The 22,184-nt window shown below is 52.0% G+C and overlaps 1 long non-coding RNA gene across 1 annotated transcript; it reads left to right on the top strand.

Moving 5' to 3' along the window:
- Nucleotides 1-729: 729 nt before the first annotated feature.
- Nucleotides 730-19,042, top strand: LOC140685038 (uncharacterized). The gene is made up of 2 exons (XR_012058206.1): nucleotides 730-914; nucleotides 18,636-19,042. It is a non-coding gene; the product is annotated as an uncharacterized lncRNA (long non-coding RNA).
- The last annotated feature ends 3,142 nt before the right edge of the window (nucleotides 19,043-22,184 follow it).

Consider the following 22,184-nt stretch of genomic DNA (forward strand, 5'->3'; position numbering starts at 1 on the left):
AGTGATGGTGTTTGAAATGCAAAATGCACCTCATTGGAGAGTTGTTCCATGCCATTCCTCTGCAGAGTGAGCTCTTGGTGCCTGTTTGCCATGTGCAGCCCCAGCCTGGCGCCGGAGGGTCGGGCTGAGCACCAGGACAGGGATGGCAGTGTCACACATTCCAGTCCCCACTGCAGCCCACACTGCTCACAGCAAGATGACTTGCAAACATCCAACAGGAATAAGGAAGATGAATCGTATGCAAGGTCAGGCGCAATGCCAGGAAACCGAGAGAGGCAAGAGCAGCTAATTGCTTTAGATTCCAACAGCCCCAAAACGTGCCCTGTGTGCAGACATCCCTTCCTCGCACAGCACTGGACCTCACTGTCCAAGCCAGCAAATAAAACAGGCAATGGAGGTGCTTGTCGTGATTTTTAATGTCAAAATTAGATTCACAGATGCCTTATGGTCTCTGTAATTACTAGACATCACTCATCATTCTTCTCAGCTCAAGGGATGCTCTGTTATTGACCTCACCGGGAAGATATAAATACATTACTGAATGGAAATATCACCATTTACTGTTGTGGAAAGGTCTACACCATAGCTCAAAGGACTCTGAAATCTTTATCTCAGTGTACCTACAGCAGAGGAGAAAGCCTGATACTGTTGATACGATGCCAAACCGCCGCTGCTGAGGTCTTATCTTAAGGAGAAAAACCTATTAGAGGTTATTAAAGGAGAGCAGCAACAGCAAACCACAAACTCAAAGGAATTTGCTACAGTCAAACAGCTGAAAATCCTGTGCCAGACCAGCACAGAGTTGCCAGCGATGGAGTGGCCAGAGGCCATGGTGGCCTTGCTGGTCCCAGGCTGGAGGGGCCACAGGATCTTCTGGAAGCATGTCAGATGGAAGAACATTCCACCCCCTGGAGGTGAGGAAGACCTAGAGCAGGGAGAGACCAGGCAGGTGTGGCATTGTGTGGGTCACTGTGGTGCTGAGGGGCTCTGGTGGAGCTGTGCCTGGAGCACTGTGCTGGACATCGGGCTCTGTGGGACACCCGTGAGGGAGCAGCTTCTCCCCAGCTCGTGTTTGTCACTGCAGGCCTGTGATGGGACACTGCTGGTGCCTCCCTGCTGCTGGAATCCCCATGGGTCTGGTAGGAGGCACAGGAGGAGCTGTGGCCTCTGAGGACCTGACAGAATGAGGGGAGGGAGAAAGGATGTGCTAGAAGGCACTCATTTCACTCAGACTGGGGGGGTTATGGTGTTTTAGGATGGAACCAACCCTGGCTGTGCCCTCTGCAAGGGCTGTGCTCTGAGTGAGCACCTCTGGTGTGGGGAACTGTAAATTGCTGTGCCTGGACTTAGGGCAGGGCACCGGGGTGGGAGAGAAGCCCAGGAGAGGGCTCTGGGGCCAGACTCCCTCTTCCATCCCTCCTGGACCTCGATGGATGGATGCCAGCCAGAGCCCGGCCAAGCCTGCATCCCATGGAGGGAGCTGGCCCTGCAAATTACAGCTTCTCTGCCTGGAAGGGCTCATTATTGCTGATTGAGCTAGGGAGGTTCCCCTGCTTTCTAATTTGGGCCAGGCTCCCCTTGTATTTATTTACAATCAGTAGAGCAGCTGGTAGCCACTGGCATTGAAGAAGATTGCTGTGAAAACAGGAACTGGCTTCTCACCTTATGAGGGGAGCTGAATCTGCCCTGAGGGACCCAGCCCTACAGTCTGCCCTGCACTCCCAGCCCCATGGCTTGTCCTGGTCCCTATTACCAGGTTTCAGGTGTCACAGGTGTGCCTGAAGCAACCTCCAGTGCTGGCTCCAGGCAACCAGGCAAGAAATCTGCTTCAGGGGGTCAGTGCTGCATCTCATCCCAAAGGACGTGTCAGCAACCACAGTGTTTGCTCACACGTGTCTTTGAAAGGTACCTAAAGGCTTTTAGCAGTGCAGTTAGCATCAGGGATTCACTTTCAGAGGCTGGAGGAGCGAGGAAAGCCTTCCCAGAGATCTTTGAGCTGCACAGCTCCATGTTCTGTGTGGTTCTGGGCTCTCTTGTGCTACCAAGCTCTCACACAGGAGCATTGCTGCTCCTGAAGTCGTCACAGTTTCTAGGCTGGGAGATGAGAAAGCTGCTGTAATGGTGTGGCACCCCCAAAAAACACCTGCAGGCCCTCAGTTTTGGGAATGGATCACTTGTCTGGCCTCTCTGTGCCAGGGGTGCTGAGCCCTCCAGCAAAGCCTGGCTCTGACAGCTCAGCAAGGCTCTGGCTGTCCCCAAACCAGTATCTCAGAAGAGAAAAAACTGGTGAGTGCCTGTGCATCCTCTCTGCCTGGCCCTGTGTAACCACCATGGCAGTTTCTATAACTGGTCTAACTTATTAAAGTTCAGGCAGCAAGGGAAAGGATGACCTTTTGCATTTTGCCCAGAGCAGGTAGGGGGAATGTAATTATAATTTCATGCAATTCATCTCCTGACGCTGTGTAACAGCTGAACGTCACTTGGTCAAGGCAGGGATGAGGGAAGGTCAGGAGGAGGGAAGCATCCCAGCAGCCAGCTGGGACAGCCTCCCCTGGGCAGAGCCACCCCGTCCTGCAGGGCTCAGCTGCGACCACGAGGGTCCCCAGCCTGGCCTGGGGGCAATGGAGCTTCTCCTCCTCACAGGAGGCTGCCAGGGCTATTAGCTCAAAGCTGCTGTGATCACAGGCCAGCAGGTAAACAACTTTCCAGCCCACAGGAACATCTGCTGTGGCTGGGGCCTTGTGCTCTGCCAGCCTCAGTCTCCCCTCCCCTTCCCCTCCCCTGTTTTTGGGTTGTGCTTCTGGGATCACACCATACCCAGAACCTCTCTCTGGCAGTGGGGGCAGGTGAGGGGTTGTGCCCCTCCAAATTCCAGAGCTGAGGATGGAGCAAACCATCAAAACCCAATCCTGTGGTTTTAGCCTTAAATAAAGCTTTTTTCCTGTCCAAACCTGTTGCACCTGAAGCCCACACAGTGCCAGCCTCCTGTTAATTGATTCCTTGTTAATTTGCTCTGCTGTCCCTGGGCTGGAGCGCTTCCCTGAGGTCCATGGGGGATGGAGGATGGCTCAGCACACTCACAGCCCCTCAGGGTGGGCATCAAAGCCCTCTGTGCCCACCGTGCATGGTCAGGACTGGCAGGTGGTGTCTGCAGGGCACTTTATTAGCAGAGCAGGCATCATGTTTGCAGAAACAGCATCACACCTATTTAAAAGCTGCTGCCACCTGAAATCTGTTTCGCATCCCTGACTGATTAAATTCTGCTAGCTGGTGATTTTATCCCAGAGAAATCCTCCAGGAAGCTCTAATAGCAGAGTCAATCTTTATAACATCGGGCACAATAAAACAAGAGTCCTCGTTTTGCCGGAGGTTTTTTCGGCGGGTGCATGGCTCCCTGTGCCTGCCAGCCCCATTACCAGCCCTGCACCCAACCAGAGTCATTAAATATTTATTTAAGAGGTTTTCATTCCTGAATGGTGAAATAGAAACCAGCAATCATTAAATAGGTTTGCTAAGATAAACAGTTTGGAGGAAAGAGCACAGTGCTGCCTAGCCCAGGGCAGTGGGGTGCAGGGGCTGGGGCTGATTGCTGTTTGCTTCTCTGCTCCTCCAGGGGAGATCCCAAGGCAGCACTGGATAAATTAACCGTGGGGTTTAATTACTGGTTGAATGTGGGTGATGCAGAGCCCAAAGGAGCTGTGACTTGGGCACCTGGCACCCAGCACTTGCAGTCTGACAGCCATGGTGTGCCAGGGCTGTTTGCCATGGGAGAAAGCAGCAGGGATACTGGTCAGGGACTTTTTGTCATCAAATTTGTGGCACTTGGGACTCTCAAAGCCCAGAAAAATGCCCCAGCTACCACAATAGAAATCTCTTCATAAGCATCAGGCTGCTTGGGCAGCACTGTTCTCCACAAAGGCTCCAGCAGTGAAAATAGTCTCATCAGTATCAGCCTCCAGCTTATGTCCCGCCTCACCCCATGTGCCTCCTGCAGGCCTGTCACAACAGTCATCCTAAAGGCCTCAGTAAATGTCTTTTGCACATTAAAAATGACCCTGACCTCAGCTCAATGAGAGATTTGCCAGCATTTCCTACCCTGCACATGCTCTGGGTTTGCCTTCCTGATGGCAGGGCAGAACACCCCCTTTATGAGCTCTCCAGTCCCTGCACTGAAAGGTGTTTCATGGTTTCACCACCACTTTAAAAAGACCCTTCTGGGCTGCTCTCCTCCAGCTGTCCTGCACCAGCAGCTCTGGTGGACAGCAGACTGGGTGGGTGACATGGGCTGTGCCATTTCTGGGGTTTGGCAGCTTTGGTGCTGTTGAGGAATTGGGTTTGCAGCAGGAGGTTGGGCAGTGGGCACCCCGTCCTTGCTGCTGAGTTACACCCCAGTCTTGCTGACCCACGGAAAAGCTGGCTGCTGTTGGGGTAGGGACACCAGGAGCCAGCCCCAGGCTGCTTCTGCACCTTCAGCCCCTTGAAATGCAGAGCCAGAAATTCCTGTTTCTCACCTTGCTGCTGAGCTGATTTGCCTTTCTTAATCTATCCCAACTGTTACAGCTTTTGTCAGGAATTTTTCTTCATTTGAGCATATCAAAGGTAAGAGCGCAGCAATTGAAACAACGCAGCCCTCCCACCAATGGAGATCTATTATACTCACCCTGTTATTTTGTAGCATTCAAAAAGAAAGAGTCTGAGGTATTTTTGAAGAACAGAGTTTCCTGCACGGTGGAAGGGAAGGGATTCTTTGGGTGGATGCAGTTTAATTGTGCCACAAAGCCCCGAAGAGCTGAGCTGCCATCCCCGGGCTCTCGCTGTGGGGCACACCGGCCCCTTTACCACCCTACAAACTCCTCTGCCCTGCTTGAAGCTCTCCAATCCCTTCCTTGCTGCATTTTAGAAAACAATTTGCCAATTATCCTTCATCTGCATCAAGCTGAGAGCCTCTGTGTCCCGCAGGGATGATCTGGGTCCCTGCGGGTGTTTGATCCCACCACGGCCACGGCACTTTGGGGGGCTGAGTCCCATGCAGGTGGGACTTTGCACCTCCCTCCCGAGATGACCCAAATGTCTCTCTGCTGTAGGAGCCAGGCCCCCTTGTCCCAGCAAAATCTCATTCCCTGTCCTGCCCAGGAAGAGCCCAAAGCCCGTTTAGCCTCCAGCAGGACCAGCAGTGATGGCATGAGGGATGAGCCTGCTGGAATCAAAGGGCACTTTGAATGCCACAAAGCATTTACATTCAAAAGTCTCCGAAAGGTTTGGGATTTATCTCCATGCTGGGAGGGAGCCTTATTAGTGGCTTTTGGGTACACTGCTCCTGAATAATGAGGACAATCCTGTCTCAGGAAGATAAATCCCAAAATAATGATGCCATTGTCTTTCCTTATTATAACTCCCCGTCAGCCCCTCATTTAACTGCTGGTTTACCCAAAGATGGTGAGTGGCTGGTTTAGCACAGGAAGATAAAACAATGCTTTTTAATTGCTACCCAGTCTAAAATTAGCCCTTTCTTTGGCTAATGAGCCACAGCGCAGCCCTTTGGGGAGCACAGTTTGAGCAAGGCCAGTTCCAGCTCCTCATCCTCATGGCTGTGCTGGATCTGCTTCTCCACATCCTGCAGGACATGACCTGACCCTCCAGAGCAGTGCATGCCCTGTTCCAATCCCTCCTCTCCCTCCATCTGCCCGCTTTGCACAGGAACAGAAATACTGGGGGAAGGTTTCTTCAGCTTTGCAAAGTCTCCTACAATTATCACATGAAAGAGAGTGGCTGAGAGAAACAACCTGAGGACAGAAATACTGCCTGGAAATAAATTTGGGAGAATATATTTCTGCTGTGACAGGTATGGGGAGTGCCAGAGCTGGACTAAAGAGGCAGGAGGCTCGTGGGTCATTATGAGTTCGACTCAGTTACCAGGGGATGCAGAGGTAGACGGAGATGGATGTATTGTAAGAAGGTTTTCTGGAGATGATTTGAGCAATTTCAACTCGCTGCCATGGTTGGGATTGACTTGAAAGTTTCCTAATGAATTTCTTTGTCAGGAGGAAATTGGGCTGTTGAGTAGAGGAATGTACAGAATAGAAAAGCAGGGCTCTTTCTGTTGAAAATCCACTGGTGAAAAATCCAGGTACAGCTAAAATTCCTGTGCCTCTTGGTGTGGAGGCTCTGGGTCCTGTGTCCGAGGGTAGGGTTTTGCAGGAGCTGCCCTGCTGCAGGCACAGGCAGGATGAGGTCATGGTGAGGACCTGGCAGCTCCTTAGAAGGAGAAGTTTGTCCTTAGGCTGGAGGCTCCTCCTGCCTCTTTTCCCCCCATAATGTGACACTCTATGAATATTGTAATGAATACAGTTATGCCCTGAAAAAAAAGTAAACTCATTTATTTATGAGGTTATTTGATTTCCTCTGAAATGCCTCATCTAGCGGCCCCCTCCATTAGAAACCCTCCGAAGCTGTGCAGGAAAAATACAAGGCTTATTGTTTAAATTAATAAAGCAACTGCAAATTTTTGCTGCATTTTAAAACATTACTATTGAAAATATTCTTCCATGGATCATTTTCCTGTGGTTTTCTTCCTGAATATTCCTAATTATGGCTATAATTAATTTTAATGAGTCATCCACCATCAATTCCATCGTAACTTGCAAGTGTCCTGCAGCTGACTTAAAAAAAAAATTCAAAGCTTTGTCCTCCTCCGGCTGCCTCTGTAATGAAACCTGGGATTACTTAAGGAATTGGCACTTAGCCCCAGCAATGCAAAATTGCCTGGTCCTCAGTCAGAGCTGCTGCTGTCCAGCCTGTGATGGATGGCATCATTCAGAGCTTTTATAGGCCCAGCAAAAGAGGCCAATCTGTCCAAACTGATAAATCTCAATCTTCTGCAATATTTCATGGTTCTACCAGACATATGTATGGAGCCAACGTGACGCTTCATTTTCCTGGGAAAACAGCTCCTCCAAGGCCAATGGCCAACACCAAAGTCCTTGGGCAAACTCTGACCTCTGGGGAGGACAGCGGGAAGGTCTGGGTAGAGGATGGAAAAGAGACTGGGAAGGTCTGGATGGAGGCTGGGAAGATCTGGATGGAGGAGGTGGATTGAAAAAGGTGGATCAGTGAGTGCTTTGGAGTCTCATCTCCATCCCTCACACCACCAGACCTCCCTACAAGAAGAATCCAGCTGCTTGTGGACACACAAGGGCATGGGAGCCCTCAGGGGCACCTCAGACTGAATTTCACCACATAGTTCTCGTAAGAGCAAGGAAAAAATTGAGCTACCAAAGTAAAGAGAACATCAGAGCAGGGCTGGCACGTGGGAAAACGAGCCAGGCCTTTCTTTAACTCCTGTATGAGTTTATTCCTGGTATTCCTCTCCTTGATTTCCTTTGTCTTTGCAAACCCATCCAGAGCTGGGTCACAGGGCTGGGGTTGTGGCAGCAGAATGTGGGGTGTGTCCATGCCTACTCCCACAAATCCAGGCTTAGGCTATTGCCACTGGATGGGAAAATTAATTTTTCCTGCTGGGCTGTTGCTGTGATTCTCTGTGACCTTTGATAGATCCTCCACCAGCTAAGCTGGGGTTGCCCTGAAAATTGTGAAAATACTGAAGTACGATCTGGTTTTATCTGCTGGTGCTGCGCTGCCAGTTCACAGGCTGTGTTTGCAGAACACCGTGCACAGCCAAAATGTTCCTTCGTGCTTCCAAGTGACATTCTGAGGTTTCTCTGCACCCCATGCCATCATCCTGGGGGAATGCTGCTCTCTCCTCTTGGGTTGTGCCTCTGATACCAGTGCCTCAGTGCCAACAGTCCCTGAAAATACCTGGGATAACATCAGGAAATCAGGAGTAAAAGGGGCCCCAGAGCCATAATTTCACTTTAAATGTTTGATTCCCAAGCCTTGGCTGCCTGCTCGGATGCCCATCCCAGTGGCAGCATGCCCGGCTCCCGATCCCAGGGAAGAGCATGCCTGAGCATCCAGAGCAAGGAAAGCAGGGAGAGAGAGCACTAGAAGCATTCAATTGACTGCAAAGCCCATGAGGACATGAAATATGCTCTCTACATATACAGGATTTAGTGATGATAGCACGAATCTGGTCAAAAAAGCATTTCCTCTTTCCAGCAGCTTAAAAGGGTGAAACCGAGGCTGACCAGCAGCCACTGCTTTATCCTCCAATTTACTCCTCTCACTCCCAGCCTGGCCCTGAGAGCTCGGCTCCTTTTGTACCACTTTTCTATTAGTGGGTTTTATTTGTGTCCAGAGCTTTGTACCTGCAGAGCCAAGCCTGCCTTGGCTCCTGTCTGGGCACTGCTCCAAGCCCCGCTGAGCCTGGAGAGCTGCAGGACCTGGTGGTGCTGGATGGTGGGACCAGGAATTCTGCCAGGGTATAGTGCCAGGAGCAGGGTGGAGCCATGGGGGCTTTATATTGCACAGTCAGACCAGGAACAACTTAAGGAAAGTAAATGGATCCAGCCATGCCTCAGTTTCCCTCCCCATCCTGATTAATCCCCTCAGGAAGCATCACAGGTTGAGGAGGAGTGCGAGAAGCTCAGAGACCTCTTGCTCTGGCCTGGCCACCCACAAGGGACCCTACCAGCCCAGGGGACCCTGGGGCACCTGGGACAATGCTGATTTTCACACAGCCTCTGCTTCCCAGCAGGCTCTGGTGAGATTTGCTGGAGGTGCCAGATCTATATCTAAGCATTGTTTTCCAGTTTCTGCCTGGCCTGGGGTCTTTTGCATCTTCCTCTGGCCTCATTCCCAGCCCTCCCAGACCCCAGAGAATAAACCCAGTTAAAGTTGCCCTGTGCTTGGCTGAAGACATTTAATCACTGTCTGGACGTGATGGAAATATGAGCTACTCCTGTGCCAGTCAGGACACGCTCCTCTTGCACAGACGAAGACGAGCAAGGAGCCATCCGAGCATGAAATAGTTGTCAGCCTTCCAGAGGGTCACAAGATATATGGATTATGAAGCAGAGACTCCCACAGATCTCAGATTATCAAACACAAAGACTGCAGAAGATTCCTCCAAAGGCAGGAGTGCTATCCTGAATTCAGAGCTGGGCTGGAGCACCAGCCCAGGGGCTGCTGGAGTCCATGGGGCTCTGTTCACAAGCTTTGGGTTCACCCCAAATTCAGCTCTCCCTGCACAAAACTTCTCAGTATCAGAATCATCTCGTGCCTGTTTCTGTCTCCAGCTCAAGGGAGCGGGCAGGTTTTGGATATGGTTCTGCCCTGGGGAGCAGAGACCACCCAAAGGTCAGAGATTTGGATGAACCTGGATGCTTTGGGAACAGGAATGAGCAGGATTGGCAGTGTTAGGTTCAGTGGGAGCCATCTCGTGGGTATGGATCGAGTGCCTGTAGAACAGGCAGTCACCATGGGAAACCTGTTGGAGTAGGGGAATCCCTGGGTGCCTGAGATCCACGGAATGCTTCTGCTGGTGGCAGGACCTTGCTGTGCCCCTGAGCTCCTTCCCAGAGCCCCCAAGCTAAGGAGGAACGAGGCCTAGCGGGAGCACAGCCATGTGCCTCCCTGAGCTCCAGTGTTCACTAAAGCCAGGCCTAGCAGGAGCACAGCCATGTGCCTCCCTGAGCTCCAGTGTTCACTAAAGCCAGGCCTAGCAAGAGCACAGCCATGTGCCTCCCTGAGCTCCAGTGTTCACTAAAGCCAGGCCTAGCAGGAGCACAGCCATGCACCTCCCTGAGCTCGGCTGTTCACTAAAGCCAGGCCTAGCAGGAGCACAGCCATGTGCCTTCCTGAGCTCAGCTGTTCACTAAAGCCAGGCCTAGCAGGAGCACAGCCATGTGCCTCCCTGAGCTTGAGTGTTCACTAAAGCCAGGCCTAAGTGGGAGCACAGCCATGTGCCTCCCTGAGCTCGAGTGTTCACTAAAGCCAGGCCTAGCAGGAGCACAGCCATGTGCCTTCCTGAGCTCAGCTGTTCACTAAAGCCAGGCCTAGCAGGAGCACAGCCATGTGCCTCCCTGAGCTCGAGTGTTCACTAAAGCCAGGCCTAGCAGGAGCACAGCCATGTGCCTCCCTGAGCTCGGCTGTTCACTAAAGCCAGGCCTAGCAGGAGCACAGCCATGTGCCTCCCTGAGCTCGGCTGTTCATAAAGCCAGGCCTAGCAGGAGCACAGCCATGCACCTCCCTGAGCTCTGCTGTTCACTAAAGCCAGGCCTAGCGGGAGCACAGCCATGCACCTCCCTGAGCTCCAGTGTTCACTAAAGCCAGGCCTAGCAGGAGCACAGCCATGTGCCTCCCTGAGCCTGGCTGTTCACTAAAGCCAGGCCTAGCAGGAGCACAGCCATGCACCTCCCTGAGCTCCAGTGTTCACTAAAGCCAGGCCTAGCAGGAGCACAGCCATGTGCCTCCCTGAGCCTGGCTGTTCACTAAAGCCAGGCCTAGCAGGAGCACAGCCATGCACCTCCCTGAGCTCGAGTGTTCACTAAAGCCAGGCCTAGCAGGAGCACAGCCATGTGCCTCCCTGAGCTCGAGTGTTCACTAAAGCCAGGCCTAGCAGGAGCACAGCCATGCACCTCCCTGAGCTTGGCTGTTCACTAAAGCCAGGCCTAGCAGGAGCACAGCCATGCACCTCCCTGAGCTCCAGTGTTCACTAAAGCCAGGCCTAAGTGGGAGCACAGCCATGAGCCTCCCTGAGCTCGAGTGTTCACTAAAGCCAGGCCTAGCAAGAGCACAGCCATGCACCTCCCTGAGCTCAAGTGCTCACTAAAGCCAGGCCTAGCAGGAGCACAGCCATGCACCTCCCTGAGCTCGAGTGTTCACTAAAGCCAGGCCTAGCAGGAGCACAGCCATGTGCCTCCCTGAGCTCCAGTGTTCACTAAAGCCAGGCCTAGCAGGAGCACAGCCATGCACCTCCCTGAGCTCGGCTGTTCACTAAAGCCAGGCCTAGTGGGAGCACAGCCATGTGCCTCCCTGAGCTCCAGTGTTCACTAAAGCCAGGCCTAGCGGGAGCACAGCCATGTGCCTCCCTGAGCTCGGCTGTTCACTAAAGCCAGGCCTAAGTGGGAGCACAGCCATGCACCTCTCTGAGCTCGAGTGTTCACTAAAGCCAGGCCTAGCAGGAGCACAGCCATGTGCCTCCCTGAGCTCCAGTGTTCACTAAAGCCAGGCCTAGCAGGAGCACAGCCATGTGCCTCCCTCAGCTCAGTGCACGACTGCTCATTCTGCCTTTCACCACCACCCACCAGTTGTTCCTCCCCAAAGCCCAGGCTCAGCCCAATTTGAATTAATTGCAAGAGTCAGACGTCAGCTGCTTTTATGTAATGCTCCCGTGTAATTTCCATCTCCTCATTTCCGCTCCCCCACTAATTTATTCACTCCAGGTTTCTTTAAATCAGCCCAGTCTTTCTTTCCTTCTTTTTTTTTTCCTTTCCACAAGGTCTCTTTGTAAATCGTGCTCCCAATCCAAGGACTTGGTACTCCCTAGGTAGCCAGGGTGAGCAGGAGCAAGCCCCAGAGGACTGGAACAGCAGGGCAAGCACCTTCTCATGGGTTTTGCTCTGCTGAGGCTGCCCATGATTCCCTCCTTCCCTAATTACTTCTATTTCAGTGTTTTCTTCTACAGCTCCAGCAAAGAGACAGGGCAGGCTTTTAAAACTTGCAGCATTAACATATGTATTTTTTTATTATTTCCACTGATAAATCGTGAAAATTTAAAGTACAGTTATTGTTCTCCAATACAATAAGATGAAGAATTACCCTATGCACTTATTGATCTTCAGTAGCTCCAATATTTAGAAAAACATCTCATGAGGAGAGGGACTTGCCCTCCATTTCCTCTCCCCAGCTGTGCCGAGAGGTGCTGGGATGTGCTGGAACCCACAGATGCAGCATCCATGGCAGAGCTCACTGGCCCCACCAATGAGCCACCTGAGGACCCATGGCTCTCTCAGCACTCCTTCTCACAGAAATGACTCTTCATTTAGCTCTTGTGCTGACAGGGCTCAAATTAAGAGGCAATTGAGGTGGCTCTCAGAGTGAGAGATGTCCACAAGTCCTCCTGAACAGGCAAAGGGGCTTGTAGAGAATCCAGCACCCCAATTCCTGCAGAGCTCAGGGGATATTTACCTTGGGCTTCATCTCCACATCAGGGTTAACCCCTCACTACCTAATCCACCCCCATATGCCAGCAAACATCCTGAGCAGAGTTAGGCAGGGACTAATCCATCACCATGCTGGAAGAGTCTCAGAGTGGGCTTGGTAATACCTGGGCCCTGCAAGAAGAGCTATGGAGGTATTAGGACCAAAAAAATCATCTTATTTGCTTATTGATTTCCAATAAAATCTAATAATTAGAAAAATAGCCCTGACAATTTGTTTGTGCTGTGCATACAAAAGAAGGAGGCAAAAATCCCTCAGGAGGTGACGGTGCTTCCACAGCAGCCCTGCCATCCCTCTGGGCTGACAGACAAGCGTCCCTGCAGCTGGCATTAGCTTGTGTCCCGAGGGAGAGAGCAGAGAGCATCCATGCCAGGAGCCTGGGACATCCCCAGGGCCAGGAAAGGCTCAGTGAGGCAGGGACTGTCACAGCCAGGAGCCAGCACCGTGCTGTGGGTATGGGGCACCTACCCGTGTGCCAGTGGTGACACTGCAAACCCTTGCGTGACCTTGTCCCTTCCACCACCCCACCACCACCCACAGCCCCACTTTGCACTGGTGGGGAGATGCTGCCATAAAAAAGCTGGTGCTGTGGCTCTGAGCGTGTAGGGCCAGGCTGGTCCTGCAGTGACAGCAGTGTCACCTCGGCCAGCGCCAGCACAGGGCCATGGTGACGCTTCTGAGGATCAGCTGTGCCTCCTGTGTGGATAAATAAAGTATTTGTCTCTCTGCAGGTTCCTAATATAGTGCCTTCTACCCTCTGTAAATAGCACACTGGAAGAGTGGTTTGTCAAAAGCAGGTCTGGGGAATTATCTGAACTCAGCCTGTGTGATGAAAGGCTCTGAGCTGAGGGCCCATCCTGCACGGGAGGCAGGGAGCTGGGGAATAGCAGCAGCACTGAAGTCAGAACACATTTGCTGCCCTTTCCTGCTGTTCTGCTGCCCAGACTCTGAGCAAAACACCCCCAAGGCACTGATGTTCCAGTGCCAGGCACAGTGAGGGCTGTTACCCACAGCTTTGCAGGGGACTGTCAAAGTGATAGGGATGTTTTTGCAAGTCAGCCTTTGATGTTTTACCTCTGCTTCATGGAACTTTGGAACATTCTCATGCCAAACACCTGATTGTTTGCTTTTTTCTGCTTCCCAACCTCCCTGATGCCTCCTCACAGCTGCTCTGTTGCACTTCCTCTGTTATTGCATTTGCTCCTCTCCATCTAAGCAAGAAAAGAAGCATTAATCACTGGAGTGCATTGCCCTTGCCAGGGATTTTGGGCATCTCCCAGAGCTCAGCACAGGACTTGGTGCAGCACATGTCAGCCCAGCCAGGGTAGGGCAAGGCACCACCACCTCCTGTGGTGGTGGGCACCACCCTTGGCTCCAGAAACACCCTGCCCTGTCTAATGGGACAAAGAGATACATCACCACGGTGAGATAACGCACAGAGGGTTCCCAGTCCATGGCTGTTGGCCATTCCCATGGTGGTTTCACATGGCAGGACAAGCCACTTCTCATTCAGCACGTGTCTCACTCAGTCCCAGCTACCTGTCCCGGCCCCTCGAGGCTCTCCCTTGCCCTTGGAATTTATCAGAGGAGCAATAACCAGGGAAGGAACTGACTGGCAAGAGGCTCTGCCCAGCAGGCAGGCATGCTCTGGGGCAGCAGAGTCGCTGCAGAGAGACAGGCTCTGCACACCAGGGGAGGGAGGTTCACTCCTGTGGGGCTGGAACCATAACTCCATCCTGCCAAGGCTGCCCCATTAGCATTCTGCACCAGCCTGGCTTTCATAAGCTGGGCTGACTCCATAAGATAAAAAGTAATAACACTGCCCTGCACTATTTATTAGCTGCCTTTGTGTCTCCCGGCTAAAGTCCTTCCTCTTCCCCGTGCTGAGCTGCTCCAAGAGGTGATGCTGGTGTTCCACAGGCCCAGCACCCAGGGCTGCACTAGGAAATCCATCTCCTGGCTCAGGAGTTGTATTCCAGAAATGACAGGCACTTGTTCAGCTCCTGCCCTGCTTTCCTGGATGCCCAGGGTGGCCTCTTGCTCCTGGGACAATTCCCTGCACCTGGCAGGAGAAAACATGGCAATCAGGGTCTGCCTGGACGAGGTCCCCACAAGGGCACTTGCCTTTCCCCCCCATTTCAGGGCTATTAAATTTTTGAATTTTAAACTATTTTGCCTCCAAACTCTAAAATTACCACTTCAAACAAAGGACGTGCTCATTGTTCAAGTTGGGCTGCAGGGGTGTCTCTGTTCTTTGGGGTCCTGTGGATGTTTTTTTGGTAGATAGGAGTCCCTGGTGGGTATGGAGCTGTGCAGTGTCTCCCTCTCTGCACTCTGCCCAGATGAGGGACTCAAGCACCACTGTCCCTGCTCACCCGTGATTGTGTTGACTGTATTGACTGAATTAATTACAGCTGAGCTTCAATATTGAAATTACTCAGACCTCTGGACAGCCAAGCTGAATCAATTAGTTTATTAGTGAGAGCCACGGCCAGCTGAGCAGCAGAGGGATGCTGCACCCTGGGAAAGGAGGCAGAGCGCTGCCCTTCCTCAGAGATCACCCTAGGCTGCACATTTAAAGCAATCCTTGTGGGTTTGCCCTATACCAGATTGTTGTTTTAGCCCTGGTTCCCCGGACCTGGTGAGTACATGATTTAATCTGCTGTTTGCCAGGGGCTGAGCTGGCTCCTTGGGCAGCTCTGCAGGAGCACACAGCATCCCCACGTTCTGCAGGGGGTGGGAAGCATGCCAGGGGGACAGGAAACTCAGAGTCTTGGTGGCTGTGACTCACACGGATGATATTTGTAAGCCCCAAATAAAGATGTGGATAACAGCAATAAAAATTTATCACTAGCTAATACAAAGATGTAGGATTTGGGTTAAAGTATGGCTATGTGCTGTTGGCATGCTTCATCAAACACCTGGGATTTCCATCAGGAAATGACTCTCCAATGTGTACATGTTCATCTGGCTCACTGCAGCATGCCCTGGCCATGACACTGGGCATTTACTCTTTCCAGCTCTCTCCAGCTCCAGGTGTGTCTCTGCCAGGAGGCTCCAGGTAGGATTTTGGCTCTGTCTGGTGCACAGCCCATTCCAGCTTTGAATTCCTTCACCTTTCCCTGTCACTGCTTTGGCTGCAGAAACAGCAGTGCTGTTGCTAATCCAGGAGTCCAGCTGGAGATTTCCTGGATTTTTCTGGAGAAGCACCTGGAGGGATGGCTCTGCTGGGGCATAGCTGACTCCTCACAAGTGTCAAGGGGTGACACTGCCACAGCAATTGTCACCTGAGAAACAGAGAGGTACAGACATGCCAGAGCAGTGGTGTTGTCTCTTTTTTCCTGAGTAGGTTTGCTCAGTTTGGCTTCCAGCCCTGGTGAGGAAACCCAGAGCAGAGCCCAAAAGTAGCCCCTGCTCCATGCCCCATCCTTGGCACCTCACCGCAGAGGGGTGGCCCATCAGGTGTCTCCTGTAGGTGTAGAAGAGGCTCAGGAGCAAATGGAATGGGCTGGAACCATGGGGCTCAATCCCAAAATATGGAAGGTCCCACTGAGATCAGGACTTCAGCTCCTTTCGAGCTCAGCCTCCTCTTTGGACTAAAAAGCTTCTTTCCTCCTCCTGAAACTTCCAAGAGCAGAAGTTTCCCAACCTCCTAAGCTGTCAACGTGTCTTGCTTAAATAAGATCTTCACCGGGATGCTCTTTGGATCCTTGCAGTTTTATTTATTTAGTTGGTTTAGTTTAAGATTAATCATAAATGGGGAAAGTGCCAGAGACATACAAAAGAGGTTCTAAATAATTCTGAGTGATTGAGAGCACCATGATTAATGGGATCTGCTGATGCCATTCGGGTGGAAGCAGCCTTCCGAAAAATAGATTTATGTTAAATGGAAAAATACAATAATGTCATTCACAACAGGAGAAAACACGCGATGGCAGAACCTGCCCTGAACGGCTGTCACACAATTCAGCCTCACAATGAACTAACTTAACTCCTCTAAGCTCACTGTGTCCTGATTCTAAATCCATTCATTAGATTTGATTATCTTCAGTCCTCCCCAAGTGTAATATATTCTTTCTTACAGAATTCACCATGCTTCATATCAGGCATGGTTTAATATTTCATACAGTTCATTAAGTAACACGTTCAGTTCAGCTCACAATGCCTCACTCCTAATCCCATATTCATCCCTGTGAAAGCCCCAAGAAACAGAAAACATGGGAGGAGTGGAGAGACACAGGGGTGAAGTGAGATGGTCCTCTGAACAGACCCTGAACAGCACGTTCTCCCACTGCACCTTCCTCCGTTTCAGAGCAGGACTCTGGTAGGAGGAGGTGAGGGAGGTAATTCACTCCACACACAAGAAATTTTCTCTTATTTTGGGAGGAACTTAGAGCCAGCAGCAGGTGGGAATTTCTGCCCTGCTCCAGAATATGGTGAAATACTGGAAATTTCTCCAAGAAGGGTGAATCAAGTCCCTGCATCCACAAGGGTTCTCTGTCTGATAGGCCAAGGCTTCTGGGCAGAGGAGTCTATTATTCCTTCATGTGATGAAAATTAATGATTTATACATGGACAAAGTCACTTCGCTGTAATTTCTTGTTAGCTGTGATTCCTCCTCAGCAGCCAGGGGATTCTGGAAGGGATTTGAGGAAGGAATAATGGGAATGGATGAAGATGCCCCTGTGAAGGGCAGAGTGAGCAGCCCTTGTCCCTCTGCCCTGTGAGAGCATGGGCTCTGTGCTCAGCAATAAATATCCCTGGCTGCCTCATGCACACCAAATGAAGATGTGTGTTCTACCCAGCCCTCCAGAGCTGGGAATGGCACCAGTGCTCCACAAGACTCCTCTGTCCTTGGCAGAGGGGCTCCAGTAGTGCCTGAGCTTGGACAGGAGGACCTTGGGGACGTTTTATCCAAAGGCCAGGGAACAGCAGAATGCCAGGCTGGGACTGTCCATGCCGCTGAGCAGAGGGGTGTTCTGGGGCATGGCTCTCACTCCTGCATCTCTCTTTTTCCCTCCAACACCTGCTTTCTCCAGCTGTGCACAAGTCAAGGCAAGGAGCCTCTTGTTCATTGTGTCACACTCAGCAGAAGGGGGACTCTTTGGAGACCTCCAGTTCCTGCTCCCTGGCAATCCCAGTCCTTCCTTAGGAAAGCTCCAACCTGCCAGCAGCAGATAAGCCAAATCCTGCGAAAATTCTGCTTTCAGCTGTCCCCTCATACACAGGTTCATGCTCAGTACCTGTTCCTCCCCTGACAAAAGGAACCCGTGTTCACTGATAATTCAGGCTGCTGGCACCAGCAGTGGCAATGCAGGCAGTGCTGCAGGACCATAACACCTGGCTGGGGACAAGGGACCAGATGTGGCCTCAGGAGGGATTTGTCCTTCTTTGTGCTGCTTTGCACAAATGTTCCCTCATTCTCATCCTTGTCTCTTTCTCCCTCTCTCCTCTCAGCCCCCTGCTGCCCCATCCCAAATGCCAGGAGCATTTGGTGTCAAATGGGGATGGATGGCTTTAGCCCCAAAATCTTTTGGGGATTTTTTTTTCCTTCCAGTGCAACATTCCTGCCTCCATCACTGGGCTGGATTTCTGCCTTTTTTCCTTTTCCTCCTCCCACCAGATTTGCTTGAACAGAAGAATCACAAGAACAGAAGGTGAAGCTAGATCTTTCTCCCCCTTTTTTTAAATTTTATTTTGGCATCCTTTGCCTGCTTTTTGCCAAACTGCTCCAGTTCCTCTTCCCCAGTGCCCACGCTGCCTGCCCAGCATGGGGGACACGCAGCACCCGCAGTGCCAGGCGTGGTGGCCATTGATTCCCTGCAAGAGGAGGGGGTGGCAGAAACACCAACCCAAAACCCAGGGGAACGCCTGTGTGGGCTGGGATCACCCTCTGACGAGGAGCTGCTGCACCAGGAGCTGAGCTGAGGTCGCTGCTGTCTCCCAGTGGGTGGGAAAGGCTCACCACATGGGTGGAAGCCTTGGAGTGCCCCACCTGCATCCTCACTGCCTCTCCTAAATGTAGTCAGCATGTTTAATCATCCTTCCCACCTTTCTTTGACGCCTTCCCAGCTTTACTACATCCCTTTCCACCTGTGCAGTGCTCGGTGTGTGGGTGCATGGGGAATTCATCCAGGGGCAGCGTGATTGGGGCTGTTTTGCTCTGTTCTTCTCTGAGTAATCCCTAACACTTGAGATGCGTTTTTTCTTTTATCTCTGCTGAGCAATGAGCTGATGTTTTCAGAGAACTATCTATTACAACCCTGAAATCTTGTTCCTGAGAGTTAATAGTCAGCTCAGAGCCCATCATTTTATTTCTGAAGTTGGGGATGGCTTCTCCCACGTGCGCCACTCTTTATCTGCACTGCATTTCTCCTGCCACTTTCTTGGCCAGTCACTCACTTCAAGGTACTTCTGCAATTCCTCATGGTCACTCCTTGTCCTTAATATCCTAAATAATTTGGAAGCATTAACAAAAAGCTCTCATTTCACTCTTCACTCCCTTCCTCTCCCAGGGAGCCTCCATATAGGGTCTAGGAGAAATTCTGGGGAAACTCGTGGACCCACAGAAAAACTGTGACCCATGGAAAGAGATGGGAGAGAAGAACCCGTGAGGCTGCCCATGGTCTGATGGGCATCAGCATCTGGGAGCAGTGGGGACAGGCTCCAGGCAACCCAAGCAACAGATATCTGCAGGGACAACTTGTTTTGATACATTACCCCCAAGATTCACCAGTAAATGGCATTGAAGAGCCTTTAATGACCATAAAGAGTGAAAAATTCCAGTGGAGGGATGGCCGTGGCTTTCCTGCTCGAGCAGATGCTCGTCAGAATTGGTACTCTCCAGGGAATTGCTCCAGAAGGTGGATGGAATAAAGTGATTCACAGTATTAAAAAAAATAAAATAAAAAGAGACATCAGAGCTCCTGGAAGCTGTTCAGTTGGCGCTGGGAAGGCTGTGAATAACAGACGCCCAAGGGAACCAATGTTTGAAGCCAAAGCAATTTGGGTAACAGGACAGGCTTGAGGGGAAAAAACCACACAGATTTTGGATTCTGCTGCACATTGATGCTAAAAAAGAAGCCACACATGTTGTGAATGTACAGCCCAGGAACACATTTTGTAGGCACATTCCTAATGTGGCACGTGGTGTGCTCGTTCCTATTATTGATAATAGCTAACTGCAGCTCCTCCTCCTGCTTTTCCCTGCTCAGCCATGGAAAACATGGAATCCAGATGCTGTTAAACAGCTTTAGAAATATCCAGGTGAACATGTACTGGCTGTTTTGAGGGTCATCCTTGGACTCACCCAGTTTACAGTGCACAGCAGCTGTGTCCAGGGTGGGATGGATCCATTTGTTTCCCTTGACACCTAAAAGGGAGGTAGCTCTGGCATTGGCTTTATTTGACCACTGTAGCAAGAATGGCAGGGTTCAATCTGACCAGAAGTACTTCTCCTAAAATGTCAGATGATATCTCGAGCCCCCACAGAGCTGGGAGGATGTTTTCCTTCTGCAAACCAGAATTATACCTCTCCATTCCCCTTCATCTCACCTATAAGCCCAGGGGAATCCCTGGGAAGCTGGTGATAAATCAACCTTTCTCTGGGAGAAGTGTTCTTCACCTTCCTCTCCACAAGCCACAGTGTAGCCTCTGTGCTGTCCACATTTCTGTCTGTGTAAAGTGACAAGGGACATGGCACCGCTCCAACAGCCACCTCAGCCAGGCTTGCAGAGCAACCCAGGCAAAAACTGGGGAAGTTCTGCTCCTCTGAGCCATCTTAGTGCTGCATCTGCTGGGGCTGCAGCAGGACAAGGACTGACACCTGCCAGCCTCCCCTCACCCTTTATCACCAAATGGGTTGGCATGGAAGTGACCTTAAGGACCATCCACCCGTGCCATGGGCAGGGACATCTTGCACTGTCCCAGGCCCAAGCCCCTGGGTTGGTTTCTAAACCTGGCCTTGGACGCTTCCAGGGACCCAGGGGCAGACACAGCTTCTCTGGGCACCCTGTGCCAGGGCTGCCCACCCTGACAGGGAACAATTCCTAATTCCCAATATCCCATCCATCCCTGCCCTCTGGCAGTGGGAGCCATTCCCTGTGTCTGTCCCTCCATCCCTTGTCCCCAGTCCCTCTCCAGCTCTCCTGGAGCCCCTTCAGGCCCTGCCAGGGGCTCTGAGCTCTCTCTGGAGCCTTCTCCTCTCCAGCTGAGCACCCCCAGCTCTGCCAGCCTGGCTCCAGGGCAGAGGGGCTCCAGCCCTTAGGGCAGCTCCTCTGGACTCTCTCCAGCAGCTCCACATCCTTCTGCTGCTGGGCACCCCAGAGCCAGAGGCAGATCTGCAGGGGGTCTCACCTGAGTGGAGCAGAGGGGGTCTGCTGTGATTTATGACAGTGTTGGTCTCATCCGAGTGTAACATTTTCTTTGTAGCTGATAATATCCACAGTGACCTTTCCATATCTGACATAAATTCTACCTGAAACTTCCAAAGAGTTATTTTATTAAAGATGTTGGGGAAGTTTACCAGGCTGGTAAAACAACTCCATCCACATCTACAACTGATGTCCCTGCCCTGGGGGAGCCGGGATGTCTCCGCCTGGAATGCAGATGGTCTGTCACTGTCAGGAAAGCCCCCAGGAGCTGCTGTAGCACCATTCCCCAGAGAGATCTGGTGCTGCTGCAGCTGCTGGTCCTCGCTGGTGAGCTGTTCATCCACACCCAGGTCTCCTGCAAACATCCCTGGGGCTTCCCAGCGTCCTTGCTGGGCTCATGTCCTGGTGCTATGGATACAGGTGGTTCTCATAGCACGTGTGGTGTTTCTTCTGGAGCTTTCACATACAAACATTTCATTTTTTTCCCAAATCTACAGCAGTTTCCACCTGGATCCTCTGCAGCCCCACAGATCCTGGGCTGTGCTAGTCAGCCTTTAAGGGCAACAAAAAATCCCTTTCCACTCAGAGCCCAGAGATGTGTGGATGATTTGCAGACTAAACAAAAACGAGTTTGGTGGTTCTGGTCCCCCAGAAGTGATGGACAAGCTGTTGGCCAGTGAGGTGGTGAGGCCACCCCAAGAAGGCCCTTGGCTGGCCATGGCAAGGTTTTGCAGGTGGGATGATGATTTCCCATGGGCACTGGAAGAAGCAGAGCAATAGAGACAGAGCAGCTGCAAGCTGAGTGCCCGTGATGGATGGTGAAACCACCATCAGAATTCAGATTCTGCACTGAATCTCCAGCTCCACCACTTTTCAGCACCCTGAGGAGGAGCCTCCCCACCAGATGCCACATGGGCCACCCATCTCCAGCGGCCATGTCCCCATGGGGTCACACACCCCTGTCCCAAAACGCCGTGGGAGGGCACCTGGGCAGCTGGCTCATGCCAGGAGGGGATGAGGATGGGGCTGGCACAGCGGGGAATGGAAGCGTGGCTCAGCCCCTGACTCACGTTGGTCCCAGGGCTCGGTGTGACAGCGCGGCTGCCTGCGGTCGTCTATGGCAACTGAGCCACCTTGGAAGGCTGCACTGCCTGTGTGGGCTTGAAATTGTGCTTGGTTTTGTTCCCTCTTGGAAAAAAAAACATGAAAAAGACAATCTGATTTGTATGTAACTCCGAATAAATTCCTTGTTAACCTTTACAGCCATCTGGAGGGAGGCACTCCTCGCTGCAGGGCCGTGGGAGGGAGCGATGCTCTGCTGGCAGATTTCCCAGGGGTTGGCAGGGGGGAGCTGGGAGCCCCTGCTGGGTGGGAGCCAAGAGCCCTGGAACACCCACCGGCCGCAGGGCTGGAGGATGCTGGCCTCTGCAGTGGCCTGCTTTGCTGGGAGCCATGGGCTGTGTCAGGCTGCCCTTCCCTCCGCCGTGGGGCACAGGGAATGGGAACAGCCCCTCGCTGCTTGTCTTGGGTGTGAGCAGAGAGGGGAACCCAGGCTGGCACCGTGCTGGGGGCCCCACTGATGTGAGCTCACCCTGCCCCAGTGCCACAGCCCTGCTGGAGACCTGAGCTCTGGCCTTTCCAGCTGGGGGCTGAGGGGTCAGGTTTGTTCCAGGTGCTGAGTCCCTGGCATGA

This window comes from Taeniopygia guttata, chromosome 13, assembly GCF_048771995.1.
Source record: "Taeniopygia guttata chromosome 13, bTaeGut7.mat, whole genome shotgun sequence".
NCBI classification, from domain to species: Eukaryota; Metazoa; Chordata; class Aves; order Passeriformes; family Estrildidae; genus Taeniopygia; species Taeniopygia guttata.